This window comes from Natrix helvetica (genome assembly GCF_964273705.1).
Source record: "Natrix helvetica genome assembly, chromosome: 4".
Lineage (NCBI taxonomy): Eukaryota > Metazoa > Chordata > Lepidosauria > Squamata > Natricidae > Natrix > Natrix helvetica.
The window spans coordinates 32,905,687-32,931,343 of NC_138550.1; the positions used below are offsets into that span (position 1 = coordinate 32,905,687).

Genomic DNA, 25,657 nt, shown 5'->3' on the forward strand with positions numbered 1-25,657 from the left:
TGCATTTAATAATTTAATAATTTTCCTGTTCTTTTATTAAATAATATAATAATAACAACTGGGACAAAGCAGGTTTTTTTAGAGATTCACACATTTTTCCATTTATATAAAAATGAGTTATAACTGGTTTAGACAGTGCTAAATGGTGCTCAACAATGCCTTGCACAGATGTCTTGAAAACATCCTTTGTGATGCATGAAAGTGCTACACAGATACAATTCAAAGAAAAGTGGTCAGGTGCGTAAAACCACCAATCAAGCATGAAATAGCATTTTAAGAAATGCTGGGAAACAGTGGTGGGTTGCCAATTGTTTGGGTGTGTGCACCCCTTTTGCACATGTGCAGAAGTGTCTGGACAGGTGAGCGGAGCCTCCTGCTCTGGCTACTACCAGTTCGCTCGATCCACGAGGAACCGGCAGCAACCAGCTCTGCTGGGAAATGAGAATGCTTACTGCAGGACATGAGAATACTTAGCTTAAGTTGTAATATTGCTGCTCAATTGCTGCTCATTTGAATCTAGTTTTTTTATTGGAAAACAACAAAATAAACTTAGCTATCCAAAGTTGTGATAAGACAAGGTCCAGCTGAACATGTAGAGTAATATAGCCAACTTCTATCTCTCTGGCAACTGATTTGTAAACACATTTACTCAGATGTAATTGCATCACTTTTTAAATGATTTGGGTAATGAAACATTTAACAGTTTTGGTATGACTGAACAGCAAGGCAGTGAAAAGCTACAGTGGTCAAGATACTTTGCTTCATACAATATTAGTCAGGTTCAACATTATAATCCAACTATATAAGTTGGAATTGAACATATTGTTTGGAGTTTATCAGAAAATAATTTTAAGAGAATCTCCCCATCTGAAATTTGAGCTTCAAGTCTTAGTGTGTATTTTGATGAAAATTTGTGACTTTCAACTTGCACTATGCACTATTCTTAGCCATAGTTTGAAATTATCACAATGGTCTAAATTCAATCAATATGTTTTACAAATTATAATTAATGGGCTAACATATCAGAGTCAAACAAAACACATTAGACCTTTGCTTAAGGGACAAATTCAGCTTTCTTGAGTTTGGAAGTGTTACATCTACTGAAAACTTACTGAGGTTTTCAAATCTGTGTAAAAGGCTAGTGGTGGTTTGTAGACATTTCCATGGATTTTCATTGCCAATCACACAAATTATACACACATAACCCAAATAATGTCCCAAATATGCAACACAATACTTCTATAAGAGACACACTAGTTGTAGCAATATTCTTCCTATATTGATTTCCATGCAGCATTTGCAAAGTAGATAATACCAACTTCATTCTCTTTGCAAGTTTTAAGAAATTAAAAAGCCAGACTATACATATAAATCCACATAGAAAAGGAAGCACACAGTCCAGACTGTGTGCACACAGTCCAGACTATTATCCAGAATAATACATCTAACCAACCTAAAGTACCACAAAATGCTGCAAGAGTTGTTATTGAAGAGTTCTATCAATTCATAGGGCTGTGTTTCTTCACCATACAGAATTCATGCATCCAGGATATTTTCTGTTTATAAATTACTAATAAAGTATTAATAAAAAGGAATTTGAAATAATGAAAAGCTTGTTTTTCTTTTTTTTAATTCAAGTGTTTTGAATATGTATAAGAAGCTCAGCTGCAGTCCACAGACTATATCTAAGATGCAAGACACTAATAAAACTACATCATCAAGTGATGAAAGGTTTTTGTGGCTAATGTTGCTTATTCAGATAGATTGCAAAATGGAACAGAATCAGTCAAGAAATATTATCCCACTGCTAAATATTTAATTTTAATATTTAGACTCATTTGCCAAATTGTTCCGGTAAAATAATTAATCATGTCCCATTTTTGATGCTCTGTGCATGTGCAGAAAGTCCTGTGCATGCATGCATTCACATTTGCGAACCAGTAGCGAAGCTAAGTTGATTTCACCCCTGGCTTCACCCTCTCTTTAAGCTCAGGAAGAGCAATGGAGCAGAAAAGGTGTCTGTGCACTGGTACCCCACCAATGGCCTCATCTCCAACAAGGGTGTTCACTGACATTTATATTTCCACCCAGTCACTACATCCATGCAGGTCTACTCTGACCATAATAAAGATGATTTTGATATGGTTCCAGTTACAGCTACAGGGAAGACAACCATGAGCCTAGCTAGCAAAATTCTAGACAGCATACAACTGAACTTAATCTTTCCTTCCTTCTGCTTTTGTACAAGATTAATATCAAAGCCTAATGCATAAAGAAGGAATGTTATTGTTCTCAATGGCTGTTACATTCATTTCAAGCTTCATCATAAAATATCTAAGAAGTGAAATTTTATTTAAAATAAAATTTTACTTGGAATGCCAATATCTTATTTTAAGCATTTTTACCTATTTGTCCTAATAGATATAGAGATAACTTACATCTTTGTCTGCATTGGACATAAATATTTTAATTTTTAAAATGTTGATTTGCTGTTTTCAGAATTTGTTATGGTATTTGGATATCTTAGATCATGTAATCATTGTTGAAACAGATTATACTATCTAATCAGATGACTATTCTAATTTAAATGCCTGTGCATCACATCTTATCCTAAAATGAAATCAAGAAAATTCCAGCATGCTAATAAATATTTAATACCAGGAATCAAAAACTATTAGTACATTATTTTCATTCTTGCTAGTTCAAAGTAGTTTAAAGAAGAAAAGTCGCTTTTAATTTTTCCTTTAATCATCAGTCTGCCTGCATATTTTATTTCTTTTTGTTCTCTTCTTGAATTCCTTCCTTGTTTATTCAACTGTTGTTCCAATGCATCCTTCACATTTCTTGATCTTTTCCCTTGCCACTGAAGGTATAAAATCTTTCAGACAGAGTTATTGATATTGATCTGATTTCAAAATACATTGCTTAAAATTATTCTTGTTCACATTGCTCAGGACTTTTGTTAGCTGTCTATAATTCAGTAAGTACTATACTCTAAATTATTGCATTTAGTCCTGTCATATTTTGCCCTGCCATTATTTGCCAAAGATGGCTTCACTTCTACTGTTTCTTTAGAAATCCGTCTCTCAGCTATTCTCCTTCTTAAAATTATTCTAATCAACAGAACAGAAAAGAAGACATAACATGCAGCTAAGAGGTTTTGTGTAGTAAAAGAAAGGAGGGAGGGAGGAAGGAAGGACGGAAGGAAGAAAAAAAGATAAGACATTTACTTAGAGATAATTTTCACATGCTACAAATTATAAAAATTTAAAGAGAAATCAAGTATATTTGAATAGTTCAAAATATTACAATCTGGGACTTGCATATCTACTCAGTCTATTGTCCAATTGATGCTGCTAAGTAATGGGCAACTTAAAGGTCTTGCTCTGTTTTTTCATGGTTCTTAACTTTAAAGAGAGTGCAAACTGGACTCTCATTCAAATAATAATCTGGTTTTTTAAAAAAAAAATAAACTAAGTACCATAAATAGGCAAGCCAGCAGTACATCCTGTCCCAGTTTTTTTTAGACTGAGAAATAGAAGCACTGTGTCCCTCTCAAAAGAAATCATGAAGAAGACTTATCGATGAATACATATCTACCTGCTTTTAAAATCCTCATGCATGAAAGCACTTGAATTTTAGAGGGGATTAGAAAAGTTGGAAATACATGAGTCATGGTTTTAGATGAACCAAATAGACCGATTCCTTGTATTATAAAATGTATATTTTATTAAAGCTTTTCTCAACTTGGCGCCTTCCATATGTGTTGAACACTTGTCCCCCAGAATTCCCAGAAATCATAGCTATCCAACACATCTGGAAGATACCCGATGTGCTTGGGGAAGCCTGGTCTATTGTAAGGATCCTGAGCACAAAAAAGGCACAGTTGAAGCAACTTGAAATAACACAGTTTTTAGTCATTGTACTGACTTCCCTACATGCATCTGAACTATTTCTTGGCTGACTGAGATATCTGTATTTACCATAATCAGAAATTTACTTGTTTCCATGCCTAGCCTTTCCACTTGTTTCCAGGAAAAAGCATAAGCTTAATCTTAAATACCAAGAGACAATTTAACTGGTGATGTGGGTGTCTGTGAAGCCTGTAGCTTTTCATACTTCTTAGTCAAGTCTTTAGGACTAATTCCTTTTGTGGGTGAAGTTCTTTCTGGTAGTGAAGGTGCACGTAGTCATGGAAAATACTCGTTTCCAGAAGGAAACTACTGAGCCAGCTCCTTGCCATTCTTTCTAGCTTCCCAATATACTTTCTAAGAAAACAATCAGGTCTGTGCTGCAAAAATCCTGATGGCCAGTAGATGGAAACAATAGCTTAGAATTTTCTGTATCTCCCTGCTCTCATTTGCTGGACATCTGGAATTCTGCAGGCCAGGTCAGGTAGCCCCTATTCCAAATACACTTTAGCTATCTTCGCTAATCACTTTTTGAAAGGCAAGTTGATGGGGTATAACTGTGGGGAGCATGAAAGCTTCCCATTTATATACTTTAGTTATACAAATGTTTTTATAGATGGGTGCAGCTAGCAAGCTGGCAGGGGACCATGGGCAATTACCATCTACAAAGCAACCATATAAACGCTTGGGCCCATCTGTCTCAACATGCATTTTTCTCGCTTTTGCAAACACAGGGTTTAATCTAGATACACAAACATTCCAGAGGCCAACCTTGAGTTGAGGTTTCTATGAAATCAAATCTGCCCAATACATTGGTCTACATTATAGCCACAGAAAATCAGAAGGTGCTAGCTTCCAGCTAACACGTTTTGTTTTAAAATACACAAACTTCCATAAGCTGCAGCTCACTTCATCAATTGCATGGAGCGGTTAAACTGCTGTAGGGTTTAAATTGGGATGAGTTGAGAATCATGTACAGAACATATTACATCTGAGAGATATTACAATATAGAAAACTGTAGTATAAGCAAAGCTTTAATTTTATAACCTTTAAAACAACTAAAATACTACTTCCACACCACAGGCTCCAAGTATGCATTTAAAAAGGAGAACATCTTAGTATGATTGATTTATTTGTTTCGCATATGATGTTGTTACATTAGCCAGGAGGCTACAATGCTAATGCTGAGTAGTAGTTCAGCTGCCTGTTTACCAGCTCTCTTGGGTATACACATGCGTGCTTCCCAAGGTGTGCCACAGGAGGGCGAGCTAGCTTCGCACCAGAAAGACGAGCAACTTTTCCCGCAGCAGCATCCAAGGCCATCTCCCTCCGCCAAAGCCACATCACAAATTGGTATTGTAACTGGGAAGGTTCAGTGGCAACAGGATTCTAGCCACTGCATGAAGCCACAGCTTGCTTCCCCACCAAAGTTTTCCTATTCATCTATTTGCATAGAACATGCTTTCGAACTACGAGTGGTCAAAAGCTGAGGTGAGCGGCAGGAGCTCACCTTGCCATGCAGTGCTAGGATTTGAACTGTTACAGCAGAGACTGTTCTCAATGTCATAAGGCCACCGAGCCACTGCCCCTCTAGTAGGATGATGAAACAAATAAAAAAGAGAAAATCCTGGTGTAATATAGCCTTATTCATTTTGCATTACTACCACTGGAACTCCCTCCCCAAATCTAATTATAGCTGGCAACCACCCAATATAAATATTTCTTTCCATTCTAGTCTAAATAATTTTGAGTATTGCACACATTTTGATTCTATCAGAAACTCAATCAATCCTTGTCATGAGAAAAAAAAGCAGTGTTATATACTTCTGCATTAAACTTTTGGTGAGCAAAGAGGTGCAGTTTTTAAGGGGATCAGATTGTAAAGTGGGCGAGGATATACCACATACACAGGCAAGGCTACTGTACAATTTCCATCTGTTTTCTACCCATGGCACAAGGAAAATAGAAATAGGAAAGAATGCTTGAAGGCTACAAAAAGGGAGGTTAGAAACTATAGATTTTCTATCCCTACCAAATGCATCTGCTGATTTTTTTTCTTTTTTTACAGATAATGAGTTTGCTCACAATAGTTTAATGTGGATAGCATGAGCAGTGGAGAAAACCCTTCTTCAGGTTGGCATTGTACAGAAATGCATGACTGGCAACATGTCATATGTCTTGATCAAAGTTTACCCATGGAATGGTCTGGGAAAATTCGCACCTTCTCTGACCATGGCTTCCATGTCCTCAGAAAATCCAGATCCTTCTTCAAGGGTGAGAAATTTTCTTGCATATTTTTTTTCAGCAAGGCTGGACAAAGCTGGAACATTTAATGAAGAACTTAAAGTTCTTTGATATTCTGAATATTTCTTTTGTGATTGGAGCCATGGCCTCTTTGAAGTTACAGATACAATTTATTACTTATGAAAAGTTAAAGAATCAGTTTTGGCCCAAGTTGCTTTGGAAAACTTATGTTAAAATATTGTGTGAGCTTTTATTTCCAACATTGACAACTATGAGTATTTCTGGAACAGCTAAAATGTGAAAGATGTATGCCTAAAAGTTCAAATTAACGTTTTCTGCAACAAACAACAAGAATGCTACAATGATACATTTTATCCCCTGGCCAAATGGAAATGAGCAATGAATTATTTATTTCCTCTTTTAAAGAATATGTTTTATAAGTGTTGGATGCCAATGGAAGGGATTGGCTAACTGTTAGCTGTTCTAAAGTAGCATAGAAAGAAATGTAGCCAAAAACCCGTCTGAAACAACATATAACATTTTCAATTAAATTATTCTACTTGAAACTCATATAAGTACTAAATGTGAATGAACTGAAAGATTTGTGGCTGTGGCTGTCTAAGCAAAGCTTGGAAAATTGATATTTAATACCAACATCTTTAAATTCCCTAGTATGGATGAAGATTTAGGAAACAAATACGCTTAATTTTGCCAATATGTGAAGATATGCCACCACGCAAAGCAGTGAAGTCAAAGCACGGGTGGGGATTTGATGGTTCTCCAGATGTTGCTGAACTATAGCTCCTAGCATATCTTCCCATTGGCCATGCTGACTGAGGCATGCTGAATAGCAGTTAAACAACATCTGGAAGGCCTTATGTTTCCCATCCTTTCATTAAAAGAACTGGCAATATGAGCTGCTTTCATTGCCTTGTCATTTTTTTTGATCTCCACTTTTACATACATTGAGATAGAACAACTTCTAGAATTTATCCAGGACTTCTGTGGCATGTAAGGTTTAAGATAATCTTTGGCTTATTTATTTCAGTGACATCCCCCAAATTCCATGCAAAGCATCGACCACTTAATTACTTTTGCTTATTTTCCAGCTGAGGCAAAAAGCCAGCTTCTGTTCTTCTGTCTGAACATAACATCATATGGAACTTGAATGCTGACATAAATTCAAGATTATGAGAACAGAAGAACAAAAGTTTTGAATCAAATTTGTGGCAATGAAACAGAGGTTTTTTGTTTCAGTAGAATATGAAAACATTTAGACTGAGATAACTGATGGAGTAACCAACAAAGTATCTCATCTTAAACTTAATCAATAAAAACTAATCAAGAAAAAATATGAGCTAAAACTAGCAAATGTTATTATTTTTAATAAGAAAAAAATGTAAATATTTTTTTCAGCAATTCAGTAAATCAAAGAGATTCCATTATGGCATTGAGGAATAGGAAGGGGAAAAAAGGAATTCAGTACTATAGAAATACTAGATGGAATTCGAATTTGATGAATGAACACTATTTATTACAGTTATCCTGTGATTAACCACTAATAACTGGTTAACCAGATTAACCCATGTCTTTAAATTAACATGCCGAAGAGAGGCTGCTTGGACAAGCTTGTTCTCCAATTTATTCTTATAAATTAATCTTGTAAATTGTGAGATTACAAACTTCCTGCTCTAACCCCAGTTAAATAATTATTAACTTATTTTGTCTTAGCTAGGTGCCTAATACCCTCCTATACACCTAATCCACATTAATATGTGAACTTCCCTTGATGATGCTCAAACTAATCCATTTGGGAGTGGGAAGTGAGGGGGGGGGAGGTCGCCCAATGAAACCCATCCCGTTGGTTGCTTGGAATCTCCTCTTTACAGCTTTGGCTCACTGCAGGACATGTGGAAAAAGTCTCTCCTTCCCTGTAAGTACTGGATTTTCATTAATAAATTATTCTTAATATTTATAATTTTCCATGTTGTCAACCTCTTTGGCATGTGGCTTGAGAATCGGCAATTTATACTAATATGCATAAATTCCCTGGGGTCTCTCCAAATGTTATAGAGAAGGTATGCTCTGGGTTCTGCCTTGTAGTATCAGGCCTCCAAAACCAAGAAAGAACATAGAGTTACTTCTATGTAGTTTGCTTTATTGTTCCTTATCTGTAACCAAAAATATTGCCAAACCAAAGCAACTATTTCCATCACTAAAGATATACTCTGGGAATTGTGAAGGAGGAGCCATCTTAACTCTCTTTCCCCCAATCAAACTAAATTTCGCTGTTTCTTGGTCAGGCATCAGAATATAAGATCCAAGGTAGAAGATGCAGAAACATATACATTACATCAGAGGTGGTATTCAGCAGGATTTGACCATTTCTGGAGAACCAGTAGCGGAATTTTTTTTTGAATTTTTTTAAAAAATATTTTAATTAAACAAAAACACACCCCAAAAAGAATCATCCTTCATTACATCTTGTAGAAAGCATGTCGATTGGTTACAGATAACTTTTGTGCATTTCTTCCACAGTCATTACTTATCGTTCATATTAGATTATACACTTTAAATCAAAAATCTTTGTATATCTTACTATCAATGTACCACAATTCTCATTTGACTACAATTATTTGAATCATTCATACTTAAAAACACAACCACATAATGGTATTCATTAGCTATTTCAAAAATCCTCCAATAACATTACACCTTTGTGACATACTCTAAGTAAAAGTCAATTAATAAAATTTCTAAACCTTCCCCCCCATTTCCCCCCCCAACTCGCTGTTTAGAGTTTATATCCAAGTTGCTTTTGCCAATACCAGAGCATGTATATATTATTAAACAATATCCATTGACATTTCCTTGTTGTTATTATAATTGGCTAAAAATCATTTGCTATTTATATCCCACCTCATCTCGTCAAACACAAAAAACATTACTAGTTTGCCAGTACATGTATATATCATTAAGCTGTATCCATTATCATTTCATTATTGTTATTATAGTTAATTATTTGTTGACGAATAAACATTTAATAACAATCTAAAACAATCTAAGAATTACTAAATTCCTACTTATTGATCACCAAAATTAACTAATTTTTTATTATCAACTTTCATTGTCAATCCAGTAACAAAACAGTCTTATCTCTCTTGCCAATTGTGGTGTCAGTCTTCTTTTTATCTCCTTTATAAGGTTTTTATAGACTTCTCTCCGCACTTTGTTGCTTGAAGGGTCTCTCAAGTAATCTTGTTGCCCTCCAGTTGTTATTAAAATTAGCTTGTCTTTGGTTGTCAATCGTGCTTCTGAAAAAAATTCTCTTCTTAAATCCATCATCATTAGCCTTTTTTTCCTTCCACATCTTGGAATCTGGGGTAGAGCTCCAGATCATTGAATTCCCTTTTCCATATTCCCTTCGTTCCACTTTCACCCACATTTGCTCCATTAATAAATTCATCTATTGTCTTGTCTTTATCTTCTATGTCTTCATTCTCCCCTTTAATTTTGGGGGCTCCAACCCCTTCATCATTTGCTGTGGGGAACACTAGTTTTTCCAACTTCTTCTCAATTCTCCCATATCCTTCCAATAGATTTTGAATTCCAGCCAAGATATTTTGGCATTTTAAAGTTTCCTCATCTGAATATTGATCCATGTTTCCAAAAAAGAAGAAGGGAAAAAAAACTAGTAGCCACTGCCACTCTAGCCTTCCCTAGCCTCTTTTATTTCTTTATTTTAGGTTGTCATAAACACAAGTTCTTTTATGCTCTTCAAAAGAGAAGGGTTCTGTTTTTCCCCCCTTTTTCTCTCCTGCCAAAATAGTTCTCAAAAGCACCTGCGAAAACAATTCATGCCCTTGGTTCTTTATCAGTTTCTGTAAACAATTTGCAAACCCTTCAGCTACAAAGTCAGTAAGATCAAAGAGGAAAAAAGAAGAGATACATTGTTTCAAAAACTCCAGCCTCTGACCTCTGAATGGCAGTGTTGCTACTTTTCACTTTCTAATATTTGTCTCTGGCTTATAGGAAACAAAGTTCTTTAATGAAATTTAATAATAAGTAATAGGAAAAATTGTTAAAATAAAAAGGGAGGTTTTAATCCAGAAGTCAAAAAATAAAGTAACAAAAAGTAGAAGAAAAAAAATAATCTGTTCACTTTAAGAGGAGAAACGAGAAACATTGCGAGCACTTCAATCCACAAAGTATAATTACAAACAGAAAAAAAGCTTTCCAAAGCAATCCAATATAAGTTAATTTTGCTGTGTAATTCTTTTGCTTACGGATCTAATTTGGCTTTTAAAAAAAGTTTCTTGGGGCAATCTTTCCCAAAATAGAAAAAATACCTCACCAGATGGACTCACTTTCTCTTTTCACTTCCTTCCTTCCGGAGCCATCCTGACTTCATCAGCCTGGGGCTGTCTGTTTACCACTGGCTTGAAGAGCTTCCCTTGGGTCAATCAGGGACTTTGCGGTGTCCCTGAGACCAGCAAGGCTTCATCTTCCTGATCACCATCTCTGCGGGATGGTTTAGGTCCAAATGGACCGTCCAGCAGCAAAAGTGTCAACAGCGGTCTCAGAGTGTCGAGACCGCACGTTGTAACGTCGCAATGTTGGCTCCTCCTTCCCAGTAGTGGAAATTTTGAGCAGTTTGGAGAACCAGTAAATACCACCTCTGACTGGCCCCACCCCCATCTATTCTCTGCCTCCTGAGTCCCAGCTGATTGGGAGGGAATGGGGATTTTGTAGTAACGTTCCCCTGGAGTGGGGAGGGAATGGAAATTTTACAGTATCCTTCCTCTGCCACCAAGCCATATCCATCAAGCCGCACCACGTCAACCAAGCCACACCCACAGAACCCATAGTAAACATTTTTGAATCCCACCACCGCATTACATATATAGGTTGAAATGTTAACAAACACAAGAGGCATAGTAGAAATAAATTCATAGGAATTGATATAATAAATCATTTTACAATGGATTCCTGGAAGTGGCAAACAAGCTCAACACTATATATATCATAGTATTAACAGAAGTCTGATTTGGTTACAAGATAGGCAAGGCCTGTCAAATGAACTGAAGGCATCTGAACTCCAGTAATTCTCTGTAAAGGAAAAGTTGTTTGATTGTAAGGCAAGATTTTGTTTAAAAAGTCACAGAAACACCGAATATCCAACAGCTTTCTGGTTATTTGATTAGGATTCCAAACTGTTGGCTACCTAGACAATAAAGGAGACATGACTGGAAGACATGACACCGAAGTAAGAACTTTTAGAATCATTAACGTCACTCACTATTACTTGTTGATAAGAAATATAACTGAATAATCTTGGAGGAGACTGAAGAATTCTTCCTACTATGCCATAAAGACAGTTAAATTGCTGTAGCTCCAAACAGTAACAACCTCACTCACTTTAGATAAATTAATCTATGTCTGGCCTAACCATTCTATTTCAATTTTTCCCACATTAATTTTCAGAGCAATGATTTGGACCTAAAGTTCTTCTGTCTAGTAAGGAATTTTAGTAGCATCACAAGTATGTCCAAATTAATGATCCTCATTAGAACCAAGCAATCATTCATTAAATTTAGGACAAAAGCACAAAAATGAAAAAAAGATGTCCAAAGTCTTCAGCTAGCATGTAATATTATATTAAAAACATATATCTCTTTGTGAGTGGGTGGGTATGTATGTTTAATGATTTAATTTGGATAGAGTCTAATTTGATAATAAATTCCAACATATCATTGGTTCAGATCTTCGGAAGGAGCGAAGGATAAGATTATCCTTCGTTTGCTGAAAATATACACCCAGTTCTTTGGTGGAAACCACAAAACTTAAACTATTTAAAATTTCAGGATTTATGTAACTTAAATAGGCCTTGGAAAACAGAATTCCACCACAATATATAGGAGAGCAACACATGAATAAGGAACATCAAAATGTTGGATTCAAATACAAACACTGATTCGGAGAATTTTAAAGATTAATATAACATAGTTTTTAGTTTGGATTGATGAATAAACAGTTTGGAAAAAAAGTCATGGCACTTAGTTTTTGCATATGATAACTCCAGCAAGATTATTGTTTGTAGAAAGATGGAAAGATGATGCTAAAATGACTTTTTTTGATCAGAAAAAACATATGTCTGAAAATAATGTCAACATTTATTGCTGATTGGAAAGGCCTAATGGGCTTTTTGCATAAAACAGATAAAACACTAACTTATGGTTTATGGTTTGATGATTACACAGGACAGATTATAGAAAGAAGAGAGTTATGTTGTAACCATAGAGTAAGAGTTAATTTTATCATTATAGTTATAACTGCTGTAAAGAAGATTGGAAGCTCCTTCTTTGTATCTTTTTTCTTTTTTTATTTTCTTTTCCTTTAGTTTTCCTTTTTTTGTACTTCTACTTTAACTTTGATTTCTTTCTTTTCCTTTTATTTCTTTAAATTTAGTTGTATTCGTTTTTATCTTCCTATTTTAAAATCTTCATAGATAGATATTGATGATAGATGGATGGGTGGATGGGTAGACAGACAGACAGACAGGCAGGCAGGCAGGCAGGCAGGCAGGCAGACAGACAGACAGACAGACAGACAGGCGGGCAGGAGGCAGGCACGCGAGCCGCCATCCCAGCTCAGCTTCACCAAGCATGCGTGTGCACCTCCCGTCAGCCAGCTGATTTTTGGGTCTCTGCTGCACATGCCCAGAGGGCAGGGCATATGCAGGAGACATGCGTGCATTGCGGGGCTGGGACATCACATGCACATGCATAGGGGGCAGGGGGGAGCATGGGGGTGGCCTGTTTTTGGTTCTAAGAAGATGCAGGAAGGCCTACTAGGCCCAAAACAGGGCATGGTGGTGTGCGGTGCATTTTTGCTCCCAGAAGGCTGCTTTCAGCATGTGACCACAAAAAGGTTAGCCATCACTGTTCTAGACAGACAGAGATAGACAGACAGTATTTTGGCTTTAACTAACTTCCATTGTTTTGAATGCCAGCTAAGAACTCATCTTCTATTGAAGAACTGGCAACTATAAGAATTGGCATTGTTCATGTATTAATTAAATGCTTTGTGGCCAACACTTGTCCTATATGTGAAGATGAGAAAAATATTTTTCATTCCATTAAATGAATTTTAAAAGAATTAATCTAATAGTTCTGTATCAAACCTTAACATTTCAGAAACAATAGAGATGAAACATTCCATTATGACATTTTCAAACATTCATATACTGTGTTGTTTTGTTTAGACATTTATTTTAAATATATTTTGTTTTGACTTGCTGCAAAAAAATGTTTTGACTCATTGGCTTAAAATAGTACATGCTTTAGGAATATCTTCAGAATAATTATTTCAAGGCACACCATTATCAATGTATCATCAAAGCTTTCAAGGGGAAGAGAAATCTGATTCAACCTAAGGCTTAAAGACTGGCACCCAAACTAGGCTGAAATAATAGAAGGCATATGAGATTTTTAATGCCTATCACTGGTTTCTCCTCCCCACCTCAACATACACAGACAAATATTGCAAAAGTAATTCTAGTTGTGAGAGTAACTGTTGACTTTCAATTCTGGAGAAATAATTAACACATTTATTTTGTTTTCACAAAGTAAAAATTAAAATCTATTCAAGCACATGTGATACCAACATAGACATCTCTGGTGGCCAGGTAAGGAATGGTTACATAGACCTTGCTTCTCTTCTCTCATCACCAGAAACGTCAGCTGGAATTTTAGTAGAGATTGCCCAAGAGAAGCAGATTCCGGAGCACTACCTTTTACAAATGTATGGAATTGTCTACGTCTGTGATTACACTGTTGTCATTTTCATTGTGTACAAATCGAATCAAAGGCAGGTATTCATATTTCTACATCAGGAATTCACAATTGCTACCAACCTGCCTTCCACTGAGGACCTACATGCTGCACGAGTCAAAAAGAGGGCTGAGAAAATATCTACAGACCCCTCACATCCTGGACATAAATTGTTTCAACTTTTACCCTCAAAACGACGCTATAGGGCACTGCACACCAGAACAATTAGACACAAGGACAGTTTTTCCTGCTGAAAGCCATCACTCTGCTTAACAACTAATTCCCACAACACTATCAATAATTTACTAAGAATGTATTACTATTATTCTTCTCTTCCTTCCTAGTATCTATCTCTCCACACTTACGATTATAACCATGTTGCTTGTATCTTTCAATTTATATTGTTTTTATTTGTTTCCCAGTATGATTTGATAGCTTATTAGTAACCTTGACTATCACTAAGTTTTCTATTTTTTTATTATTGATGAATGTATTTTATTCCTTATGTACACTGAGAGCATATGCACCAAAGATAAATTCCTTGTGTGTCCAATCACACTTGGCTAATAAAGAATTCCATTCCATTCCATTCCATTCCATTCCATTCCATTCTATTCTATTCTATTCTATTCTATTCTATTAATTTTTGACACAAAAATTGCATGTAGATTTTCAATGGCATAGTTGATAAAGTATGCAGAGTTATTATAGCCTCCACATGTGATTTAATTTTAGCTGAAATTAAATCCTTTGTCTTTCTGTATTTTCCTTTGTATTACTTTAATCATCAATTTGGCAGTTACTCTGTAAAAGGCTCTACACGAAAAGTTTTTCGGGTTGCACTATGTCCCTTTCTAGTTTGCAGACTCCAGTTATCAAGAAAGTAATAAGACTGCAAATAAATGATATTCTGAGATATTGTATAATATAGATGGTTCACTGTACATTTCTGTATTTGATTTTAACTATAAATGAGATATCAAATCCTACATGTGTTAATTTTAATTATTGTCTGGAAAACAAAGGCACTAGCTTCAAAACCAATTAACATAAAGAATTCATTAATCCCAAACATAGCAAATAGAAAATTATCCTTTAATCCTAGTAACTGAGCAGTACAGCAAATTAATGCAATGTAGCTTGTGCAAAAAAAAAAAGCCATATATAAAATGTTATTTTAACATGAAAAAAAACATAGACCTGTATTTCCATGAGGATTAATAATAGCGCATTTACTTTTTAAAAAGGGCCATGTATCAATCCTGTGAACAAAATCACCTTTGCCCTTGAAGATGAATCATGTACAAATGAATCATGTGTAAATCATTTCAGTTCTGATTCAAGGAGGTTTTGTTCCTTTTAAGCTACAATATATTTTCTTCTAGAAATTTATGAAGTTCATAGTGGACTCACTTGTAAAAGAAAACCAGCTGAACATTGTACATGTGTTCTAGTCACTAGGCATTCCCTTCATGTTGCAGACAACTGAAATATAAATTTAAATATGAACTTACATAGTCATTAGAAGTTCATGTACAGTAGCACATCATTGGGGAGAGTGAAGTTGTTAACATCTCTCTGCCCCCTTCCCCCTCCCCCTCTCTGTGAGAAACCATAAAAGGAGTAGCTATTTTCAGTTGCCTGGTCTGCGGCTTGAGGCTGAGCAATGGCAAAATTCAAAGGCAGGAAAATGAGCTGTGTTTCAATACCTTTTGACACTTTTTACTTAATTCAGTGCCATAAATTGAAAGGGAAATTTAGGCTGGGAAGATTGTATGCCTATGATGCTATGTTCCTGGTCACATGAAGCTGGGCATTCAAAATTATCACAGGTGGCCAAAAGTGGCCTTCAGATGCAAAATATGTAGCACATTCACACTAGCCAACAGATCATAATGATCAAGTGGTTATCTGGAGGCAGATTATAATTTTCCCACTACTAGTTGTGGTGGAAAAGAAGGGTTATGAAAAAAAAAATCACCAAATGGCAGATAACTAGATTTTGACTTTCCTCTTACTTACCTTTTTTCTGTTCTCCCTCTCTCTTGCTGAAAACAACTACAAGAAAAGTGTAACAGTAAGAGTATTATATTATATAATATTATATGATAGCTAGATATCCAGTTTGATCTAGTGGCTAAGGCACTAGGCTAAAAACCAGGAGACTGTGAGTTCTAGTCCAATCTAGGCATGAAAGCCAGCTGTGTGACTTTGGGACCACATTGGACCTCAGCCAATCCTCTTCACACTATTGTTGTTGTTGTGTGGAAAACAGAAGAAGAAATATTAGGTATGTTCGCTGCTTTGCATTATTTATATAAAAAAGAGATAACCTGGAATAAATATTAAATAACTAAATAACTAGCAGTTATTCTTGGGTGGAACATTTCTGTCTTTATGTTAGTTTTTAGGTAAGCTTTATGGGGGCCAGAATGTATTTGTAATATATAAAGACAAATTATTTTACAAAACAAATGTGGAATGATTTAATGCAATACAGTGGGAGATATTTAGTTTATACAAGTTTAGACTATCAAGTATTATCAGATTATATCCACAGCTATGAATTAGGGACATCAATTTCCTGACCGGAGTTTCTTCTTTTGACTGCAGATTGTCAGTGTACAGAATATGAAATACTGCTTTTGCAAAAACAAGCTTTTATGCAGGAAATATTTAGAACAAGATTTTCCCCTAGGTTGTAAAATCACTGTCATTCCCTCACTCAGTCACTCCCTCAAGCACTTCTCTTAATTGTCTTTAAGACATGATGAAAATGCCAATATCTCAAGACGTCTACTGTAGCTTATTTTGTTTGAAACTTCATGAGATTTTATACAGAATCTCAAAAGATTCTGAAAATTTGAAGGATGAGGTATCCCAGGCTATTTTCCAGAATATGTACATATTGTTGTCTAGTGAACCAAAATTTATCCTTCCCTAAAATAAGAAAATCCTATTGAAAAATAAATTGATAGTGCAGGAATATGAATGTACAAGATTACTTCTTGCTTCATGCCCTTTGTGCTTCAGGATTTGGGTTGTAATTCATTCATCTTCTTTTTCCTACTTTATTGAACTTGCTGCCATCATATTTAGGAGGTTTATCATCCATTAAGGAGAAGAAGGACTCACTGGAGAAGAGCCTAACGCTGGGAAACTTTGAAGGCAAAAGAAGAAGGGGACGACAGAGAATGAGGTGGCTGGATGGAGTCACCTAAGCAGTAGGTGTGAGCTTAAATGTACTCCAGAGATAGTAAACAACAGAAAAGCTTGGAGGAACGTTGTCTATGGGGTCATAATGGGTCAGACATGACTTCAGAAACAACAACAACAATAACAATAACAACAACAACAACAACGGGGAAGTGAATCAGGGCAACTTTATCTGGCCTGTACACCAGTATTATCATTTTTGCCTTCCTCTTATAGGTGAGTGGCAGTGGTATACAATATTGTATTTCACAGATACAAACATGTGAAGAACAGCCTACACATGTGTCAGACAAGGTCACTGAAAATGTTTTTGATGAATGGGTTGGAGATGTCAAGGCACTGCAATATATATTAAAGATTAAAGTCTAAAGTGATTCCAACTGTCATGAAAATGACTGTTTACTAATATTACATAGTGGTTCTCTGTTAAGTTAAAACACATACATGCTGCTTTCATAGGTAATATCTGCCAGAAAAGAAAAAGTCAGTCAATCTTGCAGAGAAGCAACGTAATCACGATTTATTTAGCCAATTCCTAGTTTGTTTTTTCCACTTCATTTGCCAGTATTGAAAAGAATGGAGACAGCATAAAACTTGGACTAGCCTATAGATAAATGAAATCCCAAGTCAGGCTTAAAATCAACAAACCATGGCTCCAAATTATGGTCTTTGAAAAAAACCTACCAAAAACAAAAGGTTTCTTTCATGGAATAAATTTTCATATCCTTAAAACTCATTATAACTTTGCACTATGTTTTAATTCTGCCATAGACACAATCGATCCCCAAATCCAGAGTCAAACCAATAATCTCAGATTCTGGAAATTTATTGAATTTCTAGGTGGATTTTTTTTTTTTTTTTTTTTTTTTGCAGCATGAAAAATCTCACCAGAATCAGAGAAATTGTACACAGCAGCTGGAACAATTATAAAGTTGTCAGGGATTTAAATATAACAAGGGATTTTCAAGTTATAAAAAATAATGAATGTCACGCTGGGACCAAATTCTTTACTATTATTAGATGTAGTGAGATAATGCAACACTGTCACTAAAATGCCTATGATTGAGATTTCTGAAGCATTGGATAACATTTGCCTTTTTTCTTTTCAGTTTAATTTACTACTGAAAAATCAGTGGGAAGTAGCATTTAAAATGTTTTCCTAACCTTTAAAAAATTGTAAATCACTGGTGATGTATAAACTGTCCTCCAGATGTCTTGAGATTACACTTCAAATGAATGGCTAAGAATTCTGGGAATTGGAGTCCATAATTATACAGAGGGTATCAGATCTGGGAAAACTCATACATATGTATAAATATGGGAATAAGTTTTTAACAAAGAATAGTTATGTTATACACACCCAAAGTATTAGATTCCTTCTGCTAGTGAACAGAATTTTAGGCAGTGTTAAGCAACATTCTTTTCTTCACCTAATACTTTCAGGAAGTTAATATTAATAAGCACTTATAATAGTTAAGCAACATCATTTAATGAATTACTTTAAATTGAGTATTGTACAACATTGTACAGTTGTAATTGAAAACTATTAATAGTCCAATTCTTTAGTCAACTACAACCTAAGAGTCACAATATTGGGACTGGGAAGAATCCAGTTCTAATTTTCACTGAAATATAAAACTCACTATAAGATTGATGAAGTCATGTGAATAGATGGCATGGAAGACTATCGTGTGCTAAAGCCAAAGAATCAGTTGATTTAAAAAGCATATATGTACTCTAGTCAGTTGATCTATAAAAGCATTATAAGGGTGAGTTATGAGCTTGAGCAAAGTGGGTAGGAAACAGAAATTGCTGAGATGGAATTGTTGCTGTAACTTTAGCATTTTGGCAGAAAAGATTTTGATCGTCCCTATTAAATGTCTAATTACTTAAATAAGAAGGACCTATTGGCAAGTTAACTTTATTTTCATTCTAATGCCTTTCATTGCGCAACTATCAGGTTAAAAAAGTAAAGCCACAATCAAATAATTCTTCTAGACAAATATCACCAAAGAAGAAATTAATTTAAGAAAGCAAACATTACTAAAAGCAATAAACTATCCATCTTACCTGGGGAAAGAATCCTTACTATAAACATTCAGACTCCTCTCCTTCCCAAATCTTACTCATTTATTTCTCCACTGATGAAAAATATGATCATAATACATTCATGTCTAGATTATAAAAGTTCTGTATGCAATTTGTTTCAGTACAGTGTAATGATTTAGAATTCTATGCTCAAGTCAAACTTTCTTATCTGCTGTTGCTGCAAGGAGATACAGAAGCACTTAAATCTGTTAACCAGCCATAATTTATCATTTAATCTGAATCTTCAGATGAACCTTAATCTTAATTATGATTTAAGAAAACAAGCCAGCTTCATACACCAATTTGAAGTTGGCTTGCTTCCAAAAATAGATTCGGAATCTTTTTCTAGTTTTGAATAAAAATAAATTGCAGTCATGAAAACATCTGATCCCCTTGAAGCTATTCTAAAAGCCAATGGACCCATCACGCAATGTTTTCCTAAACCATAGTTTAGGTCTTGGCATATATAAATGGAGCCATGGACAAGCCAAATCATTTTTCTCAATGAAGCTGAAAAGATTTTTTGCTTACAGCAATTAATTATAGTAACATGAACCAAAGATTGGAATAACTACTGAGCAAAAGTAATGACCATGTTCTGTTGAAAATTATTGCACACTTCCTTTATTACTTTTCTGATACTTGACTTTCCACCTGTCAGTAGCAGTCATATTCTGGTGTTCAGAACCTTATGCTAGAACACAAGAGGGCGCATAACAAATAAGAAATCTGCAATTTTACTATTAATTGGGTTGTGGCATCATCCTTCCACTTTCAGCTAACAATTCATATTGCACAATGAATAAAATAATACTAACTTTTCTTGACTGAATTCTTACAATTTTTTTTTTAGAACTATCAAATGTGTCCTATTATGATATCTAGAGAACATGAAAGATTTAAAAAAAAGGTTTTGAACAGAGATTGCTTTAAGGCTGATGTCTTAAATACGAGACACTTTGTTTTTTGGTGTATAGTATATAGAAGCATAATACAATAGAATAAGAAAATATCCTTCCTCTTGAACAACTGAAAGTGCTCATCTTTGATCCATCCCCTCTACCAATTCCATCATCTTCCAAATCAAAGTGCCTCCAGAGAAGAAAAAATGCAATATATAGGAAGGGAGAAAGTTAGCAGCATCTACAGAAAAAGCTAAAAGTCTTGGCTTGTAGAAGTGGTAGAATTCTCTGTAAAGCCAAAATTTAACTTTTATTCTTAGAAATTACTAACACCATACACACTTATGCTCCCTGGTTTTGTTGTAGCTGGATGCTACAAAAGCTGTAGTCTTTGCATGTTTGATTGATTACTATTAATTGTAGATAAATAATAAAATGTGTCTGATTTTACTTTTACCTGATTAGTATTATCAAATATTTGATTGAATTTCTGATCTGTTTCATTAGAAAAGAAGATTAATCTGCAGGAGAATTAATACTAAATTGAAAAGCTGAAATTATTATTAGTTTTTACATTCCAAATTTATTTAACTTTCATTTTTGATACACACAGTTATTCTGTTTTAAGTACATTTTGAGAACGGTTTCTTCTGAAGTAATGGTTGACACATTTTCAAAAGTATTTGGTTAAAAAGAACTTGCACATTAAGTAGAATTTCACAGTAGAATCTTATTTTAATCTGAACTCTTCAGACAGTGCATTCCTTAAATTACAAGGATTTAACTATGGTAGATGGGTGAGTGGGTGGTATTAATAACTATAATTTGATAAATGATTTTTGCAAAGGAAATACTGGTTGAGTGCAAAACATACAAGGTTTTCTTGATCCAAAAACTACATGCAGCATTTGTTTTTCAACAAAGGAATCAGATTTTTCTCCATCCAAGTTTCCTAAAAAAACACAAGTCTTAGCAAAATGTTCTCTACTTTAATAGCAATTTCAGACTCATCAGACATTTATGTAACTTCTGGTTAGATCCCCCCCCTTGCTATTACTATTGAGATGTAGTTTCAGATACTTATTAAAAATGTTTACATTATTGAAAACTGGCTAAAGTAATAGTTGGACAACTCAAACTTAATTTTAAGGGTATGTTTTTGTATTTAAACAAACTGAATATTAATATGCAATGTGTATAAATGAAATGTTTATGTTAATAAGTATTATTAAACATGCAATATTTGTTATTAAGAACAAAACATTTCAAAGAAATGAATGGCACAAATGTGTCTTAGGCAGTGTAAAGCTATGCAGGACCACAATTAACAGTGACATTTTGTACTGCACTAATTCCCGACTGCTTGCATTTCAGAACTTTCTGCAGGCATTCCTGGATTAGGATTTGCATTCCTTTTAAAAATGGACTTTGTGGTTAAATGCCATGGGACAAATTGATTGAGTGGACTAGCATAAAAACAATATATTCTGGTAAACAGAAGGCAGAGTTGTGTATTCTAAAAACTGTTTTCAGTATCTTTTCCTTTTAATATCTCTGATTTTATGACAGCACTCTTAATATTGAGTCTGTAATTTATAAATATAACAGTCTTCGGGTTAGCACCGAATTCTGGAATATTATAAAAGGGATAAGATCGAAGGGGTAACATGTATAACATTCTTGTTTTTCAAAAGTCATAAGCGGCTTTTTGAACACAGGCTCAAGGTGTTCAGTTCAACAAACTTTAGCCCACTGTCAAACCTCTATCTAATTAGGGTACTTTGGGTGACACCTCAGAACAATCCTATCTTGCAAAGCAATAAAATGCAGAAAGTTGTTCTTTCTCAAACTTATAATGAACATTTCAGGAAACAATCAGTAAAGCCCTTTCTGATGTAAAGGGGGAAAATATTAATGTCCTTTATGGTACACATGTTTTGTGACTTTTACTGGGTGTACTCTTGCTCTTATTAAACTATAAGCAACGTTGAAAAGGTTAAATAACAATTTCAGGATTCCCCCCCCCTACTTTTTTTCCCTTACTACTGAAAGGAAAAACAGCTTTTTGTAGCCACAGATGTTACATATTTTCCAGTAAATTAAGCAATCCTCTTTCATTGTTAAAACAACAGCTTGCTACTTGCCATTGAAAAAGACTCAGTACCTCAAAATATAGCAGCAGATGAGGACGGCTGCTTGGGCACTCTTGGCATGTAATTGAAGGATTTGAGAGAGTAACTGAGAAAGAGAGAGAGATCCAGAGATTTCTTACCTTGAGCATGCAAGATCCAGAGAGAGAAGAGATCAGTAGAAAAGGAAGAAAGTGCTCTGATCAGCTGCCGGTAGCATGCCGTTGGCTTTTATGGTCAGGAGGGAGGAGCTGCTGTATATTGTTGGTGAGTAGGCAGACAGTAGCCAGAGGCCGCTAGGACAAGCAGATGCTGCTGTCTTTCAGAACATGGCAATGGTAAATGCATGAATGCAAGGGAATAACAGGACCCTGCTTTGGTTCAGATTCTACAGGGTATTATCAGAATTGGGTTCAGTTTTTGTTTTGAAATGAGGACAGTGTATAGTTCCAATGATATCAAGACTCCGTTCTTTGGGTTTAAGGGCACTTATCACTGGAAAATATTTAAGGGTGCTCAAAACAGGTTGTTTTTGTCAGCAGACCTTCATTACAGCCTCTGATTTACCAGACACAGTACTGGCTGTGTTTTCACGTAACACTAAATTATAATGGCTTAGTATAATGCATAGCCCCTGGCCGCTGTGATTTGTGGACCATGATTCACAGCTCAGATGACTGAGGACCAAGACAGTATGGTTGTTTCAATGAAATGCAATCAAAGAAAGCTAAAATGATAAAAGGACTCAAACATGTTCCCTGTCAGATAAGGTACAATATTTTCCAAAAGTTTGGAAAAAGGAGATTGAGAAGGTAATAAAATTTTGCCAGGCATGGAGAAATTAGGGAGATGTCTCCCTTTCTTAGATTACTTGTTCCAAAGCTGATGAATGAAGCTAACTGGGAAGAGATTTAAAATTGACACCCCACCCCCTAAAACTCTTCACACACAATTAACCTGTGTGAACCTTCACAGAGATCGTGGCTCATTGCTGACAAGATTCATTACCATGTATACCATCATTTTGAGTTGGTTTAGAAGGAAAGTAGTTAAATTCTTGAAGGACATCTCTTCTAGGGCTTTTGGAAAAAAATGTTATCGCTGCGTTTAGCAGTTCTTTAGATAACAGTTTCAGAGGAACTTTGCTTTCAGGAGGGCTTTTGCCTACATGTGAATTTCCCAGAGGGTGGTGGAATTATAATCACAATTTATTTAAATTCAGGCAACATGAAAACTGATGAATCATAAGTCAAAGCAACACTTTTCAAAGTGCTCCTTGTGGCGTACAAAAGGAGAATAGAATAGATTTGTATTGGAGCTTTGCAGGAAGAGAGAGAAAGAACATAAAAAATAAATTAATTCTGTTAATTTTAAACTATAGCTAAGCATTTTCCAGACCATCTGGAAACTTGCAACTCTCTGTACCATATTATCTTTATTATTGGTTATATTTGTAATGTGAAGTAACTTCTATTATATGGAGAAGCTGAATCCGTGTCAAAATGGGTAAGTGATCTACTCTGGAAGAAGCCTCGGAGGAAATCCTAGGAGAAATGCTCCCAACTCAAGTGGCACAGCAAAGGTGTCCAGGCGTTTCCTATGCCAGAAGCTTCTCTAATGCAGACACTAAAGTTTAACATCTTCCAATCTCAACAAACACATTTGGTAATGTAGAAGGTTTTTATGTAGGAGGCGCAATGTAATATGCATCTGTGTATCCAACCTGCTTTCCCTTTCTCCCCCCCCCATTCCAAATTAAATATTGCATCCCAAGTTACATACTTCTTATACATCTGATCAATTGAGCTGCAACTTATACAAATTTATATTTATATAGACATTTTATCAAGTTTGTTCATGTGAAAGATTGCTACTAGACTTCTCCTGATTCCTAGCTACAATTAAATTGAGGTTGCATTTATTGTATTGGAGAAATGTTGTATTTACTACATTTACTATATTTTTGCTTTTGCTTTCTTTCTTCATGCTTTACTTTGCAACCCCTACTGTATTTTTTTTAAAAAAAACCAATGTTACTGAATATTTTTCATATGTCAATATATATTCCTCTGCTGTCAGATTGCATTTTTATTACTCATTTATATTAATGAAAGTTTAAGGAGAAATTAAACTGAATGACCTTGTTCTTGATGGAAGAGTTAACAATAGTTGTGCTCTGCTACATGAAAAAAGAATTCACAAGGCTGGTCAAAAGTAAGGGTAAATTGAGAAGTGGTAACAGATTTAAGTTTGGGGTTCAAAAGATGGCCATGACTGTGGGAAGTACAAAGAACCTATGCTAAGAAGGCTGCCACCATTTTGGATTTCAGTGACTGTATGTGCACAATTCATTGTCAATTGTTCTGCACATGCACGCAGAACAATTTACATTGAAGAGTGCATACACACCCAGTGTGCATCTGGTGCGCACGTTACACCTGGGTTGCAAATCGGTAGTAAAACCGGCAACAACCCATCCCTGGAAGAAGACACTAGGCGACAAAGTAATTTGATGGTATCCATGAGGCACAAAATATCTGGGGCTATGTGACAACTTAAAAGAGGAAAGACCATTAATATGGTGTTCTAATAATCTCCTAACAATGCTGACTTCAGGGTTTTCTGGATTTCAGCTCAGGAATCATAATTTGAAAAAGGGAGAACATATGCTAAAAAAATTTAAGGGAGTACATTGAGTTTTTGTTTATATACTCTGAGAATAGTGCAAGTTAAAGGCATTTACATTATGAATCTTAGCAAAACTTGCTGTCTTCTGGCACTCAATAAGATCATAAATGAGTTTTGGGATGACAGTAATAAAGTAGACTATCTCCACTTCAAGTAGAAATTAATTCTTGGACTTCATCACTTTAAAGAATAACCCTGAGAGAGTAACCAAAAGCCTTTCTTGTTATTTTTTTATTATTATATAATAACATACAGCATATCTAAAAGACATTCAGAAATGTTTTTGGTGCTTGGTGGAATTAATTCTTTCATTTTATTCATTGACTATAGAAAGAAAGCACTGATAAGTCCTATAATTATTTTGAGTGATGCCGTTGTCAGATTTAATTTGTGAACTCATGAAGAAAAGGACAAATAGATAAATACAACACAAAATATGGTACTGTTTTTTCTTTAGATTATCGTTTATTCCACAATCATTATTTGAATTGAGGAAAGGAAAGGAAAAATTGCCTTTTAGACTTTTAGTTTCAAAGAAGGGATAGGCTTACATAACCTACTTTGCCCAACTAAGAGTGATTTTTTAAAAAAAAAATCAATAAACTTGCCAAAGAAGTAGAAAGCCCTCCTATTTATTTACCATTTA

At 35.1% G+C, this 25,657-nt stretch overlaps 1 protein-coding gene across 3 annotated transcripts in view; it reads right to left on the reverse strand.

Moving 5' to 3' along the window:
* The window catches only part of COL8A1 (collagen type VIII alpha 1 chain), a 99,089-nt gene extending 76,508 nt beyond the window's left edge, over positions 1-22,581 (reverse strand). For all 3 annotated transcript variants that reach the window (XM_081951130.1, XM_081951131.1, XM_081951129.1), the window contains exon 1: positions 22,467-22,581. The gene's annotated coding sequence lies outside the window, so the exon portion shown is untranslated. The remainder of the gene's footprint in view (positions 1-22,466) is intronic.
* Positions 22,582-25,657: the final 3,076 nt, after the last annotated feature.